At 35.7% G+C, this 19,277-nt stretch overlaps 1 pseudogene; it reads right to left on the bottom strand.

The window, feature by feature from the left end:
* Nucleotides 1-4,144: 4,144 nt before the first annotated feature.
* On the bottom strand, nt 4,145-12,071 carry LOC132626368 (fe(2+) transport protein 1-like; annotated as a pseudogene).
* Nucleotides 12,072-19,277: the final 7,206 nt, after the last annotated feature.

The raw sequence follows: 19,277 nt of genomic DNA, 5'->3' as shown, positions 1-19,277 counted from the left end.
TTTTCCTATGACTTGGCTCTATCGCACGATCTAAGACAGAAAGAAGGTCAACAATCCCTAGATGCCCCGCAGCCTCCTGTTTATAAATGTGGCCGGCTTCACACCCATAAACAGGACTCTACTGGACACGACTTTGCAGACAACCCCTAGGACGACCTGCTCTGATACCACTTTGTCACACCCCAACTTTACTAGGGTGTGATGAGCACCCGACCCCATATTCGGGGCCGAGCGAACCCGCTGACTCTTATGACGTGCATAACATCTTTGGACTCTTAAATCGAATAAGAATGAAATACATAGTAAGCTTTCAGAATCTTTCTTTTCCCTCGTACTCAAATCAAATGGAATCTGTAATCACATGGACTTTATAACAAAACATAAGGTGATACATCGGCTGGTGGAGCCGTTTACAATACCGACACTCTATACCCACGACTCTGTCTGCAAAGTCTCTAACTTCGAACAAGACATCATGGCATAGTACTCCGACCCGGCAACACTCCAGAGCAAGTGGAGCTTGCCAACTCCGCAGGAACGTCTTCTATAATGGCGTCTACTCATCTGGGTGTACCTGCACGGCATGAAACCAAGCCCCCGAAGAAAGAGGGTCAGTACGAGCATTGTACTGAGTATGTAAGGCATGAATAGTAACATAGTAAGGAATATAAATATGAATAATAACAGAGTGGAAATATAGAGCATATGATGAGATAAAAGAGTAACCTGTACATCTGAGTGCCTCTTAAGGCGGATGCCATGCATGCTTAGCTTTCTTTGAAAAGCATTTCTTTTCCATATAGAAAATAGAACATGTCATAGCGCCGAATACGTCGGCTCCCCCACATATGTCCCGCGTCCGGGATGATATTACGCCAACTGACCAGGTGGCAATGCGTCTATAGCGCAACATATGGCCCTTTTCCCCATATCCCACATATACATATACATATCTCATATAAGCAGCATGCATGAGAGCCCAAAGAAAGTCATGTATCCATCGGAGTGACGTAAGGTCGGTAACCTCCGATTACATTATGGAATAACCATGGCCGCTTTGTCTCACCTTGAAGGAACAACTATTATAAGGTGAGACTAGCAACGAATAGCAGCGTTAAGACTCAATGGGTACGTACATAAATCGACATATGAAGGCTCAGAAACAAGTTTCGGGTCAATCCGACTTAGTATAAGAAAGTTATGAGCGTTTGAAGTACAGAACCTTCTACGAACGTTTCAGAAGCTATTTTTGGAAAATCAAAGCAATAACCGTATCAAGTACCTTTCGAACATGAAATCATTCTTATCATAGTCATCATAGAAATATTCTCATCCTCGACATCATCAATGTCGTTATCAAACATATCCATCGTTTTTGTCATAAAAGCTTACAATATCATAAACCTTTGTTTTGGAAAAATACGAACATTTTTGGAAAACATTGACGGGTTATCGGGAAAAGAATCATGCCTTGAAATCATAAACATCTAACTTTTGAAAACAAGGAGAATATGGAAGCAATTATGAAATCATAACATCGGAATCATGCCTTGAAAGAGAGGGACGAGCCTTAACATACCTGTTTCACGTCCTATTAGCTACGCTTAGTTGTCCAAGCTCGTTATCGCTAGTCTACATTCAAGAAGATTGACGCACTCATTAGATTCATCACCATATACTTGTCTTAATCCTTTAAATGAATTCATTCATAATCTGCCGAAATTTCAGCAGCACCTCCCCTGTAAACACACCATCCCCGAGAATCTGACTCGGCTAATTTTATCAACAACAATCCGAGAATTCAACTCGGCCAAATTATCATCAACAACAATACCAACAATCATACTTCCAACTTCATCAATTAATTCAAAATGCATTCTAATACTAGCAGTCTTTTCTATTCAAATCCAACCACATATGATCAAGCCAACACCAATGCTCACTCATTTAAGTACTAGTCCAAGACCATTCAAACAAGACTTAAAAACATTTCATACAATCCGCACAATGTTCAAAATAGCCCAACTACTATACCATTCCACCCGAAATCTCACAACACCACCAAGGACAACAACACATTACTTTCTTCCAAATTCATGAACTCCACCAACATTTCACATTAACAACTTCATGCATACAAATATAAGGATTCATGCTAGTGTTACATTAACTTCCTCAACAACTCTACAATGATCACAACTTCATTCTCATAATTACAAGAAATTATATTAAAATCACATTAGCTTCTTCAATAATTCACAAACAATTACCACTTCATTTCAAACCATTAAATCTTCATTTAACATCATAGAATCCACAACTACAACGATCTAAATACTAAATAAAATCAATTCATCACATCTTACCCACCTAGCTACTATTCGGCCAACACCCACACACATATATATCACATGAATTTCATCCATTTCTTCATACAACGACATGCATAAACCACCCACAACATATGTAAAAGAGGGTTGAACACATACCTTTCTCACCCAACTTCTTTACTTGGATAGGGCTTATGAATTACACAAACAAAGGCTTTGCTTGCTCCAACAACTCCTTCATGTTAATAAGGACCTTCCATTTGGTGGAAATACTAGAAGAAAATAATTTTTCTTGATCAATTTCCATGGCTTCAAATTTTTCCACCATGGCCGAACCCTTTTCCTCCTCTTCTTCTCTTTCTTTCTTCAAGCTTCTTGAATTTTCATGAAAACAATTATACTTTAATTGCCACTACTTCTCCATATTTATACTTAGGTCCTACAAATAAAAATGTGGACACATGGCCATGGGGTGGGGCCCACTCTTTGTGTCACCTGGCCAAAGTGGAAATTTTCAAGAACTTTCAAGATTTTTTTTTGTGAAATTCCCATTTTGCCCGTAGCCTTTCCACAATATTACCATGGACCATTTTGCGAATTTCCCTTTTTACCCTTAGTCTTTCTCAATATTTTCGTACTAATAGAACTCATAAATAATATTCATAACCGACTTGTACATTAAAATAATTTTGGAAGATGATCATTTCCTTAACTTACCACGACTACCTCGAAATTTCCGAACGTACAAAATACGGGCTATAACACTTATTCAGTCAGATAAGTTCTCCATCGGGAAGTTGTATATACTGCTTAGAGGAAATTTCCCAAAAGTGTCTTGGAGGAGGTTGATTTGCAACAACCATGGTGCTCCTCAATGGGTGTTCATACTGAATATTGTTGCACATGAGCACTTAAGCATCAGAGACATGCTTGTTTCATGGTGGATCATTACAAACCCAATTTACCCATTGTGCAACAGTATGGATGAGTCAGTGGAACATTTGTTCTTTGAATGCAGATTCTCAACTACTGTTTGGAGTAAAATTTTGAACTGGCAAGGCATTGCTAGCACTCCTTTCAGGTGGCAGTTAGAGAAGAAATGGGCTGAAGATCACAAGAGCAGAAAGCAGGAGATGAAGTATATAGAGTGGCACTTGCTGGATGTGTCCATTACATATGGAAGTAGAGGAATCACCGAGTCTTCCAGAAGCAGAGGACAACCGGCCAAGCATTAGTTAGGAAAATCATACAAGAGGTGGTGTTTAGATGCTCAAAGGGGACTAGACTAGATGGAAGACTACATGAACTGGACTTTTACCCTTAGGAATACTATTGTATATGTTGTTTTGAGTTATAGATAGGAATAGAGGATTGCACTTCCTGGTGCTTAGGATCAGGCGAGCGTGAGCTTGGGTTTTGCTTTACTTGTAAATATTTTCCCTTGGTAATACAATACGTCCGGTTACAAAAAAAAAAAAAGATTATAGTGTTCAGCAACCTTTTTTCCTGATTTCTATATATTTTAGGACATTTACAATGAGAAGGTCAAGGGGAATGGTAAAGAGGATCAAAGGCCGTATATCCTGGAAGTTGAGCAAAGTGGAAAAAAATCGCATGCTTATTGTGCAATTGAATATTCTACTGACAGTACAAAAGTAGCTAGGGAGGATTTAAATGTTTGGCACATGAGGTTAGATCATACACCTGTAGATACCATGAGAAAAAGAAATGGATTGAGGGGAATTTCTGTTAAAGCATCACAACTATACAGTGTGTGTCCTTAGACGAAGCAAATAAAACTGTCAAGTACTTCCTTCTCCTTTCCTTTAATCCTCACTTAGGTGCAACGAATTTAAAATTCAACAATTTGAAAAGTACTAGGAGAATAGGAGATCAAACTAATTACTGTACATTATTTCACTACTCATAATTACACAACAATGATGGAAACAAAACTAGAATGAAATTGGAAAAAAAAAATAAAGAAGGACTAAAATGCTTTCCTCTTTGCAAAAAAAAAAAAAAAATCGTTTTACGCCCATATGGCCATGACAGACATTCCACCAGCACCTAATAAAACAGCAAGATAAGCCCATGATTGAAGCCTCATATTATTCTGCAATTTGGTTCCCATAAAATCAGATGCAAGGAGATCCACAAGTGCCATGTAATTCAATAGAACAGCTGAACATGCATTTAGCAATCCCACTACTATGAGAGCTGTTGGACTATTCTCACTATACACATTCGATAAACCTATTCCAAGTGCTATCCCAAATGGTGTTGTTAATGAAAAAAAGAACACTAGGATTACTTTCATCTTCATTCCATATTCCGCCTGAACACGTAAAAACAAAAATTAGAGATATGTTACTTGGAATTGAGACATAAGTTATTGTCATACGTGATCATCTCTAATCGGATACTTTTCCGACACTGATCATATTGATGCAATACAGTCAAACCTCTCTATAATAATATCGTTTGTCTCGATATTTTTTTGTTGCTATTGTGAAATATTATTATAGAGAACATACAAAGTAACATAACATGAAAGATCGGTTCCACAAAAAACACGAATGTTACAGCGAAATGTTGTTATATATAGAGGATGGCTATTATAGAGAGATCTGGTTGAAGTTACCTGAAGGATGCAAACTCCTAGACCTATTCCTTCAAAAAGTTGATGGAAGCAAATCGCAGCTACTAGTGGCCTAATGGTACATGGATTATCAGATGTTCCCATGGATAGCTCTATCACTACTGAGTGCACAATAATTTCTAGCTCCAAAACCTGCATTGACATGACATTCAATTATTAAAGTGAATAAACATGAAAATAATGCTTCTTTTGATATTCAGATAATCGTTACGGTACGGGAAAAAAAAAAAGGGGGAGTCATATACCACAATCATCATATACACACTATACGATGGTACAGTTAATTTATACATAATAACATTGTAAGAAAGTATAGTGTAATTCAAATAACAATATATACGACATAAAATTGTATAAGTTATTTAAATATGACAGACGATTGAATTGATGATATACAAGCAATTGACTTGTAATTGATGATGTCAAAATGCTCTTCATTTGTTACAACATGCTACATTGCTACTATATGGAAATATACTATAAAGCCATGATTACTCCCAAAAAAAAACAAAAAAAAAACAAAACTAAACTTTTGTCTATCTACATTTGCAGCAATGTTTGACCTGCCTCAGATGAAACAACCACTTAATTATATACTTGGCCAGTTATTTCCACCAAACTCAATCAAGAATTCAAAGAGGGGATATGGAAAAGGTAATATTCAATATAAAGTAATAGTGAGCCACACTCATATTTCTACAAGACACTATAAGGGTATCCTTTTCTACTTTGATCAACAAAGCATAATATCAAATATTCCGTGATGAGTTTGAAATTGTTTCATAAATTAGCATTTTTTCTTAAGTTCCGTCGACAAATTTCTTGAATAGGAAGAGGAATTATTTGTTTCTGAAGATGGTTAAAATAGATAGAGATATTACGTAAAATTGAAATATGGAAATATTAAATTTGTTGAGCAAAAATGATAAAATTACAATTACAAAATTAAGTGAGAAAATTGTACCTGAGCCACAACTCGATACCTAAGCAATTGCGAAGCTTTATCATCACATTTGACTTCTCCATAAATGTGGCTATTATCAAAATTTTGTGACTCCATTTTCATATTACTATGAACATAATCTCTCCCTCCATTTTCCTCTCCACTTTCCAATTTGTACTTCTAAAGTAACTCATCGCATATGAATCTACGCTTAGAGTTAAAATAGCGGAAAGCATAGCAACAAATGTCGTAAAGGGGAATTTTCTCCAAGGGTTCTCCGGCAAGCGGTCTGACCTAAGGCAATCTAACGAGTCAGGCAAAACATGCATGTATCCAGTGGCTGGTATAACTCCGGAAGCAAATGCCTTGACCAACACGAATAAATTTGTATCGGGTTGTAATGCAGGGATTGTACGAGAAAAAAGGAGTAAACAAACACCAATTATGCTAGTCACAAGAATTGAAGTTATGGCAACAAGTTTCAACTTTAATGCCTCATTCTTGTTTCTACATCCATGACCAGTATTTGAACCACATTTCATTTTAGTAGTTTCATTATTAGTTTCAGATTGACTTGTGGTTTTTGATGGAAAATAGACAAGGACGAAAATGAGAAGAATGGCAACATATTTAGAAGAAATCGCCATTGGAGAATTTTGCAAAAATACAAGTGATCTCAAATGTGTTACAGATGGCAAAGGAATAAGAAACAGATTGTTGTAGGTACTCTATAATGTGAATAGCACACAGAATATTATTGAGCCAAGTAGATTGTTATTAGTTAGGCAAACAATTCAATTGGAGCACCAAAAATACGACTCTTATACCTCAAATGTCTCTGTTAAACTCCTTAAATCCAGTTCTAATGTACAGCACTCTAAACATGACTCCTTGGAAAAAATGGAAAGTAACTATGCTCAAACTTGTGCACTTGAGTTTTCTAAGTTCTACTGCAGAGATGCAGTGACTGCTTAGATTCGAACTTTTAATATGCAGTGACTGCTTAGATTCGAACTTAAAACATATACAAAAAACTACCTCATTCTTGTAAAGAGGAGAAGTCAGTCAATCATCTCTTTCTTAAATATGAGAACACCAACCCTCAGGGGTTGGCCTGGTGGCAATTGGCTTGAGCCTTGGGGTGCTCCCTTTCAAGGTCTCAAGTTCGAAACCCACTGGGTGCAAACAATTTCTGAGGGCCATCGGACTGGGTGAAACCTTGAATTACCCGTGGTGCACTTGCGGGAAACTCCTTGCTGAGGGCCTGTGCACCCCCGGGATTAGTCGGGGCTCAAAGAGCCTCGGACACCCGGTGCTTAATAAAAAATAAAAAAAAATGAGAACACCAAAAAAAAAAAAAGGCATAACTAGTTTTTTACCCTCAATTTCTGGCTTGAACTACAGAAGTACCTCTAAGTAGGGCTCTAAGAGCAATGAGTGATTTTTCATACATCAACATTGAGATGAACAAGTTATCACGATCAAAATTCGTTAACGACCATGTTTGTTGCAGCAGGAGCGTTTGAGTGCATGCATTATATTGGTCAGTTGCCAATAAATGAAGCAAAGAGAAACTAAATGAAAGTCTACAACAGAGCTATTGCCTACGGGAAGAATAGAGAGCAAATAGAAAAATAGAGAGCAAATAGAAAAACAAAAAACACATTAGATAAATCAATTAAATTAATAAAGACAAAAAAGAAAGAAAACAATAGCTGAAGTCCGAAGAAGCAGATGAACACAATAATGTAAGAGAAAAATAGAAAGAAAAAAGTATCTGCAGTAGCAGCAATAGCTAACAGAAAAGGATCAGCAGTAGCAGTGATATCAGATCAGAGAACAGAAGAAGAGAAAGAAGCAGCGATTACAGAGGAGGCAGAGAGCATCAAAGAAGATAAATCAGTCGTGACTTGCAAACCCCAGACCAAGGCAAAGAGCAGTGAACTAGATAAAAAAGTTGCATCTTTTTCTCTTTAAAGTCGATTTTTTTTTTTTGTGAAAATAAATGAAGTGCATGTTTCAGTCGCTTCTGCCTCTTGAACAGAAGCGGTCGCTTCATGCCACCCTTTGTCACCCTCAGCCTTCTGGGGCGGCCCCACTCGCTTCCCCTAGCTTCCATGCTAATTAAGCGATAAGTGAGTTCTCTAAATAACAATGAGAGCCACTCAGCTGTTAGCTCTTATTTTTGTTTTTCATTTTGCACAGTACAATTCAAAATTAAAAACATCACAACATCATTTTGTCACTTTTGTTTGGCAGATAATATTGAAATAGGAGGGCAACACTATAAAGAAATGAACCATATGGTTTCTTTTGAGAGAGCCTTATTTAAATAGGCTAAGTGGATTGACACCAAAAATTAATCCTGCAAAATCTATGGTATTATTTCAAGGAAACGAAGAGGATCTTGATTCTTGAAACTCATAGCAAGGACTTGATAACTATTCTAGTTCTATGTGTGACTAATAGAGTTGTGGTAGATTTTATGAAACTGAGATTTGTGTCTTGCAGGGACTGTTTACAAATAACAGCAAAACCAACAAGTTCAAAATAATGGAGTGTTCATAAATACATCGAGCGTAAATATTATGGCACGCAAAAGAACACATACAAGTTAGTTGACATGCATCAAGCTTGAAAAATAAATCAAGAAAGTAATGCTTAACTTATAGTTGCAGCTTCCCACATATACTCCAACTACTCTTCCTCGATATCCGCCCAAGAGTGTACCTGCAATGGGCACATATTACAATCATGAACTAACACCTAATTATCTAGTAACTGAGCCGTGATGCTTCCCAACAAGTCGATTCTGGTAAAAAATAACTCAACTTCTCTCCAGCTTAGAGTCCTGCAACATTTTTACACCTCTTCTTTCCTCACTTTTTTTTTGTCTTTTCATATTCACATGGACCTGCAAATTTCAGTTTATAATGTCAAACATAAAAATCGCCTCGCGTCCACTAACAAAAAAAATACAACTTAAGAAAATAAAATACTTATGTCACTTCTCTGAGTGTCTTGCATCACTTCAGCTTCCTCAGCGAGGGGAACATCATCTTCCATTGGATCAAAACCAGGGGGCACAAGGCTATTATTCTGTACTAGCTCATTCAACAAAAAGCTACTGCTTTATTATTTTACTTTTGCCAATTGGAGTTATCTATCAACACTTAGAGCCCGTTTGATGGGCTTATGACTTTTGACTTATAAGCCAAATCCATAAGTTAGGAATTCTAGCTTATGACTTTTGGCTAAATTTAGTCATTTTAGCTTAAAAACAAGTGCTTAAAAGTACTTTTTTTATTTTACTCAAACACTACAAAAGTGCTTAAAAGCTATTTTGGCTTAAAAGCACCTAAAATAAGCCAATCCAAACAGGCTCTTAATCTAATGGAGCCCAAAGCTCTTATGCTTTGTCCTCGTCCCCTTGCTAAGGCACCAGCTGGTATGTATGCATGCTTAACAGTCTTTGAAGTTGATGGTTTCAGGCTTATGAAATTTTGATGGATTCATGTCAACCTAATACAAAAAGAAGTCGAATATGTTTAAGCTAACCCAAGAACCATACAATGACTATTAAAGAGACTTGGTGAAGTTTAGCAAGTTCAAGAACTATACAATGACAATTACAGAGAATATACAGGAACATAAACATGCTATACAGAGAAACAATCTAACACTAAGTAAATTCCATCTGTACAAACAGTCAGAAGCACAATCAGACTCATAGATACACATTCAGAATAAAGCATCATATTCTTATTATTTAACTCCTCAAACTCATCATCCTTTTCTTGCACGTCAAAATAATCACGAGGTTGAACCTTTCGTACAGCATGCTACCCTTTTACCTTTATATGATCAGTGCTTTTAAAAGCGCGAATCAGAAAACAGAGACAAGGACCCGCTTCGCTTAAAGTGTGATGCAACAAGCAAAGCGCTCGCTTCATTGAAGACAAAAAACTGAAACAGAGAGAAGAAGAAATAGAATACATTTAAAACAGAGAGAAGAAAAATACATATTAAGTATAAAATGGTAAATAAGTGCGTAGCAGAGCTTTAAGCCGAAGGAACAAAAACTAAATGTAATCTCTAGCTGTTTGGATTACTTCTAGAAACTTGCTTCTAGTCCATGTATGAGAGGAAACAACGAAACCAAAAATAAGCCAATGCCAGAGTATCATCTACGTACGATTACTGCAGTCGTTTTTAGTAAGAAATTGAAGAAACATAGCTTAAGAATACAGTGAACATGCCAAAATATCATTTCCATGTTCCGACTAATGACAAAAAATAGATTCTTGTTCAGTAATGCAGTAAGACTAAATGTAGTCTATAAGGTGACAATGGAGGACGCAATGGGTCATTAATTTTATAGTTATATATCACGATTTTATCTACTCTTCAATTCTTCCTAGCTATCATGATTACTCTTACGAATCTCTGAGGCCAAAACTATAAAGTAGAAAGATTTATTTCTTTCGTGCCAGATAAAAGAGCAAAAAGGGGAATTAATAGAAAGACAACTCTATTTTTGAGAATCTAGATGCTTATATTTGGAACGACGCAATAAAATATTTTTCTGAATAGAAGCAAGGAGAAATTTAACAGTAAATTTGGTTTTAGAGATGTTTTTCAGACAAAATGATCAATAAACTGTGCATTATTTTATTGCTGATAGAACTCACTTGAGGTTGTCTCCTTAAAAAATGTGACGGAAGCTCAGCTCGTGCCTAAAAGTGCACCATTTTATTAAAGAATACGGACTCTTAGCACTCCACTGAATATGTACCAACAATGCAAGGTCACACCGAAAAATTAAGTCATTCACTTCAATGGTAGACAAAGCAAGTCCAGAAGTTCAAAAATCTTAAAATGTCTCATTCCTATGCTACAAATAATTTGCTTGATTGCTTTTCTTGTTGGGTATGTAAATAGCTCATAGAGCAAAAACAAAATGCACATTTTATATTTAACCCCAATATTACATAGAATAAAGCTATCTATTTAACTTTAACTTGCACATAAACAAAACAAAGACAAAGAAATAATCACATTAGGTGGAAGAAAGAACCTAAAAGATGTCACCTTTTCCATAAGAACTGAACAACAATTCTCTAAAAGAGATTGTGCAAAATTAAATAAAGCATAACAAACCATCACATGATTTGTTCCAACAAGCTATAAACTGAAAATATAATAATTCAGTGAAAAGCTAAAACTCCGTCATCAAGCAAATACCTAAAACTCAATAGATATACCTTTATATGATAGCACCCAACAAAAAGCAAATCACAGTTAAGCTTCCACCATCAGAATCATTGTTTTTGTGCTTTATTCCTCTAGGGTTCTAAATTTTTGAAAAACTAATTAGAGAAAGATATAAATTTTAAACTCAACATAAAGGAACACAGAAGTTAGTCCTCGAAGAAGGAGAATAAAAGAGAATAACACAAATCGAAAGCAGTGGATATGGAAATTGCACATTGAAATCGACCATGCCACAAATTCTTTCTTCTAAAGCACAAATTATAAATACCCTAAATTACGATAATTGAAATCGATAAGATTCTTGAACACCAACACCACCAAAGCAGCACCAACATCCATATATCTACAAGTGTGATCATAATCCTATTAATTTGAACCAAAATTAACATATAAAAAGGTAAAGTTTCGAATCATACCTTGAGAAGGAGCTCTAAGATGAACAATTGATGCTGACAGAGGTGACGAACAATTTTTTCTTCTCCCACAAACGTACTGTAACAGTTTTGCTTCTCCTAGAACTTACTTTTTGATAGCAGTTGTTGGTGGACCATGTTGGAGTTATTTTATTCTTCGGAACCGTGCGTGTGTTTTCATCGACGCATAATGTTTTATTTTTGAGAGAGAGGGGGGCTGGGTTGGGGCAAAAGGAAAAAGAGGGAATAAGTAGCGCCAAATTTTTATTGATTATAGTTTCAACGACCGGTTATTATGTGTTTTAAAGACGGAATATTATCCCCTTGTTAATGTTAAGCTAAAAATTGGCTTTAATGACAAAAAAAAAAGTTTGTCGCTATAAATATATTTATAACGACCGGATTCATGTCCCTTCGTTAAGAAGTGATCGTTAAAAGTCATATTTCTTGTAGTGTTACAGACTTTGATGGAATTTCTGGTCGAATCTGTTGTATCTTATAAGAATTTCGAAGTCAAAGATAGTTGATCGAATGACACTTTCACCCTTATGTTTAATTTAAATTAAGGTAGTTTCGTGAGGGGTAGAATAAGAAGTATGTACGAGGAATGTTTGCTTGTAACAAGCGTATGCTATGCGTGTGGCGTCATTATTTTGACTACGCAATGGATATTAAAGTCACCATCAATACGTAGTTTTACATATGACTAAGATGACTTGTCATCCTATGTGGCATTAGGCGTGGGCCCACATGATCAAGATAATTTTTAGCTTTTATTTTCAAGCATTTATCTAAATAAAAAGTAATTGATTTGCCAAAATTTTCGGAACTAATTTATTTTAAAACAGCTCGAGTATCATCAATCTTACTTAAGACTGCAATGATATTTTAAGAATGCATTTCATCAAAGAAGATTAAAAGTTAGACAGGGAGCTGATTTAAAAAAGACAAGTGCTAATAATATCTTTTTCCATTATGTTTTTAGTAATCAATATAGAGAACTTAGAATGGCACAAAAAATGAATATTTTGTAATCTAATAAAATTATTTCAGAATATGTAAGTGGGTAACTAGTTCACGGTTAAATATTGACCAGAATTAACAATAAGAAAATAAAAGATCCCTAAAGAATGGGATTATTTTTGGTCAAGAAAACATTATTTATATCAACTAATTCAAATTGAAATAGAGGAGTAAAAATATAATACATATATCTATTGGTGAACCATTAAAAATATTAATTATTCACACTAGTCACCTTGCACGATTTCCGGTTCGATCGGTCGGATTTTTATTGAAAGTGTTGATTAGACCTAAAGGTAAATCCAACTTTAAAAATAAAAAAAAAATAAAAAAAAATAAAAAGATGAAAATTGTAGGGTCCAATATATCTTCTTCAAAAGAATTGGCAAGTGAAATAACGTGCAAAAGTTATTAGAATTTAAAAAAATAAATACAATATACAACTAATATCTGTATTTTTATTTACTACTTATTATATACATCTTAGTTTGGTTAATTATATATAAGGAAAGGCTAGTAAAGATTAAGTTAACTACCAATTTTCCAGTTGTGTCATGTATTACACTAATGTAGTGATCTCTTTTAACTTTTCGATTTATCATTATTATTTCTATCAATTTTATCGTCTAATTCAAATTCCTGGTTGGTCTCTTCTTCCTGCTTTCTCTTCCTCCTTTATTATCTGATGACCTTCTCTCTTTAATAAGAATTTTCTTTTCATAATTATAATGTTTCCTGATTTTTCTTTTTGAAGTATTAATTTTTTTAATTATTAATGTCTTATGTTAAATTTATATTATCACTCCATATTTGAGTTATAATCTTAGCATCTAATATCACAATGCTTATACAAGAGGACCAAAAATAGGAATTTTATTACCCCCCCCCCCCCCCCCCCAAACAAACCAAAAAACCCCAATACATTTGCAAAGTTTTTTTAATTAAAAATTATACAACACACATACATATTCTGAAGGTATACAACAGTAAGAATAGTTAAATCACATTGTTACATAATATCAAGATATACAACATGTGGATTGTGGAGTATACACTCCAAAGGTATTTAACACACATTTTTACTGAGATTTTTATAAATATTTTTTTCTAAGTTGTACTAAGTATAAAAATGGGTAATTTTAGGTAATTATTCTTCGCAGCATGGCCATTCCCGTTGGTTTCCTACTTAAATCCAGAGAAACTTTCAGTGAAACTTTTAGAGGGCGCCTTATTTGACTGCCCCCATTTAATCTAGGGGAAATTTCAATAATATGTATAATCTAGCATACAAAATTGCATTTGCGTAGCCATATTTTTAAATTACATCCCGCATAGCCACTTTTTTACAACATACAACTTTATACATTTGGAGTAGACAATGTATCAATCTTGTATAAAAGTGTATAATAATGGACAAGAGGTGTTTATATCCAAGAAAATTCAATTGTATACAACAATATACAACATTTTTCAATTGTATTATCACTTCTGTTATATTCAAGGTATCCCAGCCTGATGGAATCACATTTACAGGCTTTTGAAGTGAGGGTACAAATTGGGCCATTTCGAGTAATATTACAAGCATGGGCTATTTCGGGTAACTATATTTTCTAAATAATCATAGAGGGTTATTTTCCCTTTAATCTATGCCTTTTTTTTCTATAATATTTAATTGTTACTCGATATAAAGACATTTCAGAATACGCTTCTCTTCTTATTTATCTCCTAGTGCTGGAAATTTTTATATTCAAGGAACTCAACACTTAAATTGAATAACCTTACATCCCGGAATTTTATCCCACTATATAATCGAGATCTGAAAGTGAATTATAGACGCGATTGCCTAAAGTTTACACTGTCACGGAAAGAACTTCAGTCATAATCGTCTGAAGTATGCTCTACCGTGAGAGTACTTCAATCACAAATTTTTGAAGTTTTAAAATTACTTCAGGAACTTCAAATGCGATTCTCTGAAATTTGCACTATCACAGGGAGAACTTCAATCATAATTATTTTAACTATGCACTGCTAGGAGAGAACATCAATCATATACATCTAAAGTATGCACTGCCATGAAAAAAATTCAATCACAATACTTATAAACCTTGGAAATTTTCCGTTAACGTACAGTGAATAGACTAACGAAGGGCACGACGTATAAAATGTTTTTATAAGTAAGAAATAGCATTTGACGATCCTAATCGAAATTTTAAAGACATTTGAGGTGAGAGAAGAAGGTTGTCAAGGAAAGCAAGGGGTAAGTTGTGTGTCGGGTAAGAATTACGAGCGACAAGTTAAGGATGGCGTAATGATGTCTTGGAGAAGAGTGATAACGACCCTTATATTGGTATTGAGGTGCTAAACAAGTGTCAAGAAGGTTCCATAGGGATTGGAGATCAAACAAGTCGACGAGAACGAAATCGGAATAGCTAGGCATTATATGGCCCAACATACTGGTTGTATAAATTATATTGGCCGTATGTTAGGCCGTATATTTAGCCCAGAAGGGCAACCTTCACTGGACCAAAAATACGGCGAGACATACGGCCCGTATAAAATGTACGGACCGTATGTTGGTCCGTATGTTCGTGTCGGGACAGATTGTATGATTTATATAAGAGGACCCAAGTTCATTTATTTCATTTCATTTTCACCTCTCACTTCAAGAACACTCTAGAAAACCCTCTCTACCCTTCATCCTCAAGAACTCAAGAAAGATTCATGATCAACTTCATCAAACCCACAAAAATCAAGTGTATGAAACATAACAAAGTTCATCTAAGCCAAAAAATCCCAAGGAAAGTGAGCTAGGGTTTTGGTGCAAGAAGAGAATTTCCACTCAAGGCTTATTTTTCCACTATTTAAGGTGAGTTTTATGGTGTTTCCATATTGTTTAAGGTATTTGAAAGTTGAAACACTTGGATTGTAGAAAGATATAAAAAATGAGTCATGAATGTGGGAATAGTGTCATTGTTGAGTGGTAGTTTGGGGTGAATTATGAATATTGATATGTTGTGATTATAGGTATGATATAAGTGACATTTAGAACATGGGATAATTATTATATGTGAGAAAACGCAATAGTGAACCATGACCATGATTATGGAGGAATTGAAGTGAAATTGTGAAATGTGGATAATGTAGATGAATGATGATTGTTGCCTATAATATTGTGAATGTTGTTATGGATGTTTGGGAATTGATATAAGATATGGAGGAAGTAGTAGAAACAAAGGAAATGCCGCCCAATTTTCTCTAGTTTTAGAAAGCACGTTCTTATAATCGTCTAACTAATGTTAATACGAACTCCCTTGAAGGTAAGGACATGAGCATTGAAGGAGAACGATCAAGCGGTAGAATAGCTAAAGGAAAAGGTATGTAAGGCTATTCCTTTCTTTCTAAGGCATGACTCTTATGGTATGAATCCTCCCATCTTTCCATGGTCTTCCTACATATCGGGAATTATGAATCTACGAGTATAAAGAGCTTCATACGAGATAAAGAAAAGAGATACGTTACGAGCATGACGATACCGATGATGAATATAAGTCTAGAAGTCCTAAAGCTCAGAATATGACATTCTTACGAAGCTAATGATCCTTATGTAATTTCTATGATATTATTTTCCCTACCTCTCCATGACTTTCTTATATTCCGGAACTAAGAGTCTATGTTCATAAATAGCCACATGAGATAAAGATAAGAGGCACATTATGAGCACGATAATGAAGATAATGAGCTTAAGTCTAAAGATTCTATAGTTCATGGTATAATGTTTCTACAAAGCTAATGATGTTAACTATGATCTATTGATGTTGTTTGTTGTATACACTCACCTTATATGCTAATTCCTTCAAGGTGAGGCAGAATGTTTATGAATGCTCCATAATGTAATTGGGGGTTCTCGACCTTATGTCACCCCGATATTGTTATAGATTGTCTATAAGCTCTACTGTATATCTTATGACCAATGTTTCGAAAATTTACGAGTCTATCTTCATAAAGGCTTTCATATGAGATAAAAGGTAAGAGATATGCCATAGATGCGAGGATGGTAATAATGAGCCTAAGTCTAAAGATTATAAAGTCTATCATACAATATTTATACGAAGTTCATGCTACGAATATGATATGATTTTCATAGATTGTCTTTAAATTCAAATGCATGCTTTAATGAAAGGTTACGATGAGCTTATGCGATGTATGTGATGGCAATGATGATGATGAGATATACCGAGCCTTGTTATGGCCGGGTACGGAAGACATGTATGTGATATTGTCGAGCCACTATGTGGCCGAATACAGATATTGTCGAGCCACTATGTGGCCGAATACGGATATTGTCGAGCCACTACGTAGCCGAATACGGACGATGATTTATGTATGTATATATATATATATGATACGATGATGTATATGCTATGACGATACCTGTACTATGATTATATATGATATAGGCATGAAAGGTATCCACTCTTAAAAGTTACACAGGTTATATCTTCATCTTATGTCTTATGATTTTCTCTATTATGTTCATTTCATTCATGCCTTACATACTCAGTACAATGTTCGTACTGACGTCCGTTTCTTTGGACGTTGTGTTCATGCCCACAGGTAGACAGGGAGACGGTACAGACCTATAGGAGCTACCAGCAGATTTACAGGAGCACTCCATTATTCCGGAGGTGCAATTTGGTTTATCATTTTGTATATATATATGTATTTTGGGCACGATGGGGTCTTGTCCCATCCATATGTCTAGTACTCAAGTAGAGGCTCATAGATACATATGTGTGGGTAGCATGGTCTCACGATGACCTTATTGTTTGTGTGTGTGTATATATATATATGTATGTATGTATGTATTATTTTGATAGCCGAAGGGCTTATGTATATAAAGGTAATTATGTATCAAATGAAAATGATTTTTTTCCTATGACTAGAAGTGTGAGATTAATGAATGTACGCTTAATGAGTATGATAAGTAGTAGAATGAGTGATGCTCGGTGGTTAGCCCCGGGAACCCGTCATGGCCCCTAGCCGGGTCGTGACATATAACGACCCGCCTGGTCGTTATTAGACTATCCACTGCCCGTGTATGAAAACCCCGAGGTATTGTCATAGGTCTAGTCCCTGGGGGAGTTTTAAGTGTACTATTTACTCGCAGTTGAATTAGATAAGAGTTAAAGAGTTGTGGGCCCGGGGGAGACGTCTTCGCTACAGCGGATGGGTGACCGGCATAACGAGTCGACTATAGTAGACGAGTGATCCGCTGCAGCAGCTTACGCGGACCAGAACTCCTATTTAATGACTTTATTTCGAGATTTTATAACTTTTATCCACAAAACCCTCTTCTAAGCTGCTTGGTGTTCCCTGAGTAAACCACTTGGTGACTAGAAGGAGGAGGCTCTCCAACCGTCCTTCGGGTTATCTTCCTTAAAGATTTCCTTATCGCGATTTTCGGCTTCAAGACAGGATGGTGGATATTCCATGAACGTTCGTGATAGCTGCTTGGCAACAAGGTAGGTTATGGTTTACTTGAGTTAGACTTTGATTTGTAAATCTTATATATGTTATAGAATTGACGGGAGAAAGCATGATTAGGTTCTCGGACACGGAGTTCGGATGGAAGTGTTAGGGTTAAGATGAATACTGATTTCTGTGGGCCTCGTGCCATTAAGTAAATAGGTGAAACCAGATGCATAGTCGATATAACGAAAAGGAAAGTGATTAGTAGTTATGGTTGGTTATTAACCTAGTTAGAGGGTGGGTAAATGAGAATACCACGTAGGCCAAAATAGGTTTGTGTTGTAACATGGGTGGGGGTGAACTATCCTGAACTTGTAAGTGTCCCCACTAAGCATTCATGTTGTCGTAATTCTATGCCCTGAGCATGCGAGAATCATCCATACTTCCTTGTGGATTTCAGAGTGAGTCCTTATTCGTTTTATTGATGAGTTGAGTCTGAGTCCGGGCATGGTTGTTGCTTGACGTTGTAGATTCTTAGTGCATGCGTCTACGTAGAGTATCCCCAAGTGTTAGGAAGGTGACTTCTTAAGTTCTGTTGTGGTTTATGATAGGGTGATCGCATCCTTGATGTCGATATGATTTATATTCTATGACTGATTGATTCATGTAATGAACTGATAGGAAGAGATAAAGAAAAAATGTATTTATGCCATTCTTGTTGACTGGGTGCAATCCCTTATTCATGATTATTGATAAATTGATTTTTGAGTCTTGATATGACTTGTTGTATGGTGACTTATGTTCCCTAATATTGACGCTTGATTGTTCACATTCCTTATTGATTATGGAACGAAAATACATTGTGATGAGAAAGATATATAAATATGCAAAGGCACATTTGACAAGGGTGAGGATGTGTCCTAAGTTAAAGGCTCATGATCCGAGGTAAGATTCCGAAACGAGGGTACATGGACACCATGGGTCCCCTGCAGGTCATGGCTAATGAGTCAAACATCACCATTTAGCATATGTGTACGGATACAATACTAACATTGATTGCATCATACTTATGTGTTCATAATTTGTGATTTTGGCAAGGCTGATCCCGATTGGATGGCATATAGTCATGGTTATTCTAGTAAGTGAAATTGATCCCCTCTTGA

Source organism: Lycium barbarum, chromosome 2, assembly GCF_019175385.1.
Source record: "Lycium barbarum isolate Lr01 chromosome 2, ASM1917538v2, whole genome shotgun sequence".
Taxonomy (NCBI): Eukaryota; Viridiplantae; Streptophyta; class Magnoliopsida; order Solanales; family Solanaceae; genus Lycium; species Lycium barbarum.
The sequence above is the reverse complement of the archived record's forward strand: the minus strand, read 5'-3'. Positions and strand labels throughout refer to the sequence as shown.